Raw genomic sequence first — 6,000 nt, 5'->3', positions numbered from 1 at the left:
CCACTTCAATTGTAGTGCATAGCTGTGGTACTTGAGCTCAGAAGTGCAAACTGCACAGGATTTTTTTATCTATTTTCTTCAACGTGAGCAGCAAAACATCTTCCAGGAATGTGCCTGGGTGCTACGCTGCTTTGACACGGCTTGCTTTGCATCACCAAACACAGTAGTTAGGTTGCATCGAGTACTTTGTGGAAACATTCATTGTGTTGTCACCCAGAAATGGGATGCTACAGATGTGTGTTGGCCCGGCAGTATCAGTGCTGGTTTTTGGCCTTTGAGAGGTTGGTCCATAACATGTGACCTGTGTAATGAGGGGCCCACATAGATTGGTGACTTCATTAAGTCTGATGCTGTGGTGGTGTGTGACCCAAGGCCCTGAACGTCAGAAAATCAGGCTGTGGCCACCTATTTTATGCAGACTTTGCCTATTAACAAGGTCTCTACACTGTACGTTAGAGACGTGCGCCTCCTTTTCTGGACTAGATAGCGAAAATACCAGTTTTGTAGTTCAGTGAATGAGATTGGTTGGGCTGTTTGTTCTCCAGAGCTGAAAAATGTTGGGAGTGTATTCTCTTGGAGTCCACAGAAATGAAAATGATGAGAGGAAGAGAACGTTGGTTGCAGCCCGCGTGCTGCTGTTATAAAGTAGTTCTCTGATGTCTTTTTCCCTCTGCTGAGACTTATCAGCCTATCGTCCTTTCCTGTTAGGAGCGCATACCTGGCTTGGGATGGTGTGCGCAGGGCAGATTCTTTACCGTAAGAGCGCAGTGAATGCCAGACTTCTTCCTGTACTGCCGTGTTAACCGTGAGTCACAAATTCAGGAAGCAGTGATTGCATCGGAATTGCTACAATGCTTTGCGGAGTCTTTTTACTGGGTAAACTTCACAGCTGCAGTTACAACTTCCAGCCTGTGTTAGCTGAACACATCGTACTGGTGCCCGCCATCAGTTTGACAAAGATGGGATTGCAGTAGGGACTTGCTTTTTTCCTTCTTTTTAATTAAACAAGTCTTTGAAGCAACTTTTCCAACACCGCCATACTTCACTTCTTCCAGTTATTTTCTGTTTTACTTAGCTGAAATGTTTTTTTTTCTTCCAAGCTTGAGGAAGTTTTCTACAAGAATGTCCCGTAATGATTTCATAAACTCTTTTCGTTGTACCTAGCTGCAACAGAGAGTGCTTTTATTCAAAAACCTGCTGGTTTTCTTTTCCAAGAAGCAGTGGGGTTTTTCCTATCTCTTCACTGATGGGAAAGGCTGTAGGACAGTAGCTTGAGGGGCTGCTAATGCTGTCATCAGTGAGCCGGGAAAAGGCAGGAGTCCGAAACGGGTAAAAAGTACTTAAAAGGATACCAAAAGAGTAAACGGTACTTAAGCCGTGGATGTTTCTTTTTGCAGGGATGCTCTGAACCAACCGCTTCTTTCTAGCGCTACCTCAAAGTAACTTGCAGATAGACCTCACAGGGAAGGTTGATCAAATGGTGATGATCGCTGTCATTCTGCTGGACACGCAGATACTTGCCTTTCGTTTTGGCTCATTTTTAATACCAATTAACTTCAGTGCCTCGCGTTAATAGACACCGTTTGACTGCATCGGCAAATGTTTCTGAGTCGTGTCATTAAAGGCCTGTCACCCTATGGAAATCCTTCTAAATAAGAAAAATGGCATTTAAATAAATAAATAAAGCAGCGTTTGAACTTATGAGCAAACCTAGCGTAGCTGCCTTTGACGCTGATCTGGAGGAGAAAAATCACGTTATCACGCTACTATGGTTGCCTTAATAGGTTTGGTGTACATGAGGGAGGGAAGTATTATGTGATGTTTGCCTAGCTATTACATGGCCGATGCAGGAGGGGTTTTAGTCAGTTCCCTGAGCACGTATTGTTGCAGAAGTCAGTGATTTCACTGCCCAATGTCTGTTATTAAGGGCACGATTCATGTCCCGTTATCGTTTTTATTCTTTATTTATGTGTTTATTTTCTGGGGCGGCGATCTGTCACGATGCCCATCGTTCCCCTGCCGTGGGGTAGAATTTAGCGTGACGACTGCCTCCCGGACCAACGGGGCCACGAATCCGGCCTAAAACACTGCTTGTGCGTTGGTTGTCGGCGTGGGGGCTGTTGGTTGTCGGTGCGGGGGTATCGGTTGTCGGTGCGGGGCTTTTCTGACGAGCACTGTGGGCTCGGGGCGCCGTCCCACGCCCGGCGCGGTGCTGCGGCACACCAGCGGTCGGCGCCACGGCGCGGGGAGGCTCTGGAGGTGACTCCTAGCCCCGTGCTTACGGTGGCCGGGCCGGGGTTCATTATGGCGGCCGGGTCCTGAGGGCGGGAGCGGGAGGGCGGCGGGACCGGGACGGGACCGGGGCGGGGCGAGGAACGGGAGCGGCAGCGGGAGGGGGGGGCGCGCGTTCCCGTGAGGGGAGGGGGCGCGCGAGGGAGGGAGGGGGAGGGTGTGAGAAACACTCCGTAGCCAATAACTTGGGCTCAGGCGAGGAGCTCGGCGAAGCAGGAATTTATTCGCGATCGCAGTGGCGGGCGTCCCGTCCGTGCGAGGACTACCGCACACCAAATTTCCCTGGTGTATTGCCAAGCACTTCCCCGTGCAAGGGCTTACCATACACCACATTTCCCGAGACTCTTCCTTTCTCTCCCTTATCTCACGCTTCGTCCGTCTCCGGCCGCGCCCCTCGCGGAGCTGCGGAACCGCGGATCAGGACTCCACACTCGCTCCGTACAAAAGTACGTCTCAATCACACGGCACACAGAGTCTCACCCGACCCCCAAGGCAATACTTCCTATTTCTTACCTTGGTCTGTGCACAGAGTTACCGGATCAATTCTCAAAGCCGGAGTGCCTGCCTTCTTCCCTTCCCCACTCCTTCACGGATCCTGCCTCTTTCATCAGTCTCGGGCCCTCTGTCAGCTCTCCGCAGAACCGCCGCCGTCGATGCACAGGACCGCTGAAATCAGCGGGGCATGCCTTCCTGCTGCTGCGGCGGTGGGGCTCCCCAGTAGGCGACTGGCTCCCGGACGAGCCCCCAAATTGTGAGAAACACTCCGTAGCCAATAACTTGGGCTCAGGCGAGGAGCTCAGCGAAGCAGGAATTTATTCGCGATCGCAGTGGCGGGCGTCCCACGAGCAGGAGCGCCCCTGCTGGTTCCAAAACCCAGTTTATATACTTTTTGATGACGGGACCCTCCCCTGTTTCCCCACTGAGGGGGTGATCCAGGCTCACAATCTGTCTGATGCTTCCCAGACAATGCATGGCCTTCAGTTGCCGGCCTGTTAAATTTCGAATTTCTTTCGACTTTTTTACTGGTTGAAGCGGTAATGGTTCTTCACTTACCTGACTTGACTCAACACCGTGATTTTCCCCGAATTGTTCTACGGAGTCTGGTTGTCTGCATTTTACAAGGTCGCCTGCTAAGCGTTCTTATCGCTGCAAGCACACCTCGATACCCCATTCCTTACCTTTAAACAACGTAACTCTGCAAAAACAACATTTTTATTCCCACGAGGGGCAGGGCAGGCCCCGCGGCGCGTGGCGGCGGGGGGCGGGGGGGCCCCGTGACGGCACCGAACGCGGGGGGGGGGCGGTATGGCCTCGGGCGGCGCGACCGGTAGCGGCGCGACCGGCAGCGGCATGGCCGGCGGTGGCAGGGCCGGTGGCGGCGGGGCGCCGGGCGGCAGCCCAGGAGCCCGATCAGGAGGAGGAGGAGCAGGAGGAGGAGGAGGAGGAGGAGGAGCGGCCGGCGGCAAGGTGAAGAGGCGGCGCCACCGTTTGGGCGCCGCGAAGCCCCCCTGTGCCAGGAGCAAGCGGGTGAGGAGCGGCCCCCCCACAGCGGGCCCTTCCCCCTCAGCCCACCAGTTACCCCCTTACTTACCCCCTTACCTTACCCGCCCCTTTATCCCCTTAGTTACCCCCTACCCACCTCCTTACCCCCTTAGTTACCCCCTCGACCGCTTAGTTACCCCCTTAGTTACCCCCTCAACGGCTTAGTTACCCCCTTAGTTACCCCCTCAGCCCCTTCCTAACCCCCTCAGTTACCCCCTCAGCCCCTTCCTAACCCCCTCAGTTACCCCCTCAGCCCCTTACTTACCCCCTTACCCCTCTACCCAGCCCATTACCCCCCTCCTCCCCCTCCCCTTCACCCCCAGCCCGCTGCCCTCAGGACCCCCAGTGCCACCCCCAGGGCTTTCCCCGCTCCCTGCACCCCTCCTCAGCCCATCATCAATTCTCTGAACGTTACCTGCCAGGCTTTGCTTCTCGTTTGTGCTGTAGGGTACAGCAGGTTGGTGGTGAAAGCGGTCCGTCAATTCGGGGTGTGAAAATCCCCGTGCTGGAGGGGGGACGCGCCGAGATCCCTCCCAGCAGCTCTTTGCTAAGAAATGTCAGGACGCCCAGAGAGATGCTCTGGAGATGCCCTCTGCACATGTTTGTTCAGCCAAAACCTCTCCGCTATTAAATGAGCAACGTAGCTGAGGGGATTGATTATCATATGCAAAACCAAGGGAGCGCTACGCATGGATAGCTGCTCAATTAGGTTTTTATCACTTGCAGAAATGCCAAGTCCCTTATACCACATATTGACAATCAATCTTGTCCATCTAAAGCTGGCCTGGAAGGGCAATGCAAACATTCCCCACGCTTACAGAGCAACCGTTGAAACCTCTGGCTTGAACAGTGCATTAATGTTGAAAGTGCCATAGCTTGCGTGTGCCGACACTGTGTAGCTAACTGATAAACCTTACACGTGGATTAAAAATAATCAGTGGAGATGGTTTTCTAACTTTTCCATTGTCTGTTATCTCTGCGTGTTTTCCAGTAGGTTTATTTAAAGAGTGTGCCAGAGCAAACACGTGCGTGGGGATATCTGGGGGATTCTGCACAGAGAATGGCTGCTGCACATCCAGCGCAGATCAAATTAACAGTAACTTATCGGGGAAGAGTTTTAATGATTTGATAAATAGACAAACTGATAGGTGTTACATGTGTGCATTTATTATAGCAGTTAGCTTTGTAACCAGACGAATCGTGCAAATGTTCATAACGTAAAAGGACGAGCTTTGAGCAGATAGCTTGCTTAGAGCATTTGTCAATTAATTTCAGTTTATCTTCAATATCATGTCCACTCTGCAGAAGGTTCTGTGGCTTAATGTTAATTGTCTCTCAGTGATGCAGTTGGGGAGGCACGAAAGCGACCGATGCGATTTTGTGAGGTTATACCTCTGGTTCTGATCCCTACCCCGCTGTTTTTCTCATCCTTCCCCCTACAACTTTAGTCGATAAGTCGATTCTTAGAAATACTTAAATAGATGTGTTTTGTGTGCTTGTGATCGTAATTACAGCCCACCAAACCCTCTGTCTCTTACCATTAAGCTCTGAAGGTGCCTGGGCACTGTAGACAGTATAGTTAGCAGCTTCAAAGTTCCTGGGAACTAGTCCTGGATCTAATTTACCTTTTTTTTTTCCCCCTGCCTGCAGGAGGGATGATTAGCAGGATGCCTAGCTCATGATTGTCAGCTTTCTGGATATTAATTTTTATTATTAATTTTTATTATTAATTATATTCATTTATATTAATTTATCTTTTATTTAACCGTAGTTCCTGGGGCTTTCGGTCAGGTGGGAATTCTCCGATCATACCCGATGTATGCCGCAGAGTCAGTCTTCTACAAAATACAGCAACAGCTTTAGAAGGCTCTTGCAAGAGGAGGTGCTGGTGCTATAGCTATAGCTGTGTTTCTTCCAGGACATCTTCTGGGTTAGCCTGACTGTTGAGAGCAGAACTGGTTTTTGTGCGTATAGTCACTGCAATTCAGCATTACTAAAATTGAAAATATTTAGATTCACTGATTTTAATGGGTAGTATGGTCCTGACTGTCGCAGTAGATAATTGCTGAACTTCTGGTTTAGTTGGTTTTCACGGGAGGGTGCGAAGAGGAAGAGTCCTGGAACAAGTCTGTAGGTCAGGAGCTGTTCAGGCGTAGAGTTTCCTGA

The sequence above is a fragment of the Anser anser genome (genome assembly GCF_964211835.1).
Source record: "Anser anser genome assembly, chromosome: 7".
Lineage (NCBI taxonomy): Eukaryota > Metazoa > Chordata > Aves > Anseriformes > Anatidae > Anser > Anser anser.
This window is presented reverse-complemented; position numbering follows the sequence as displayed.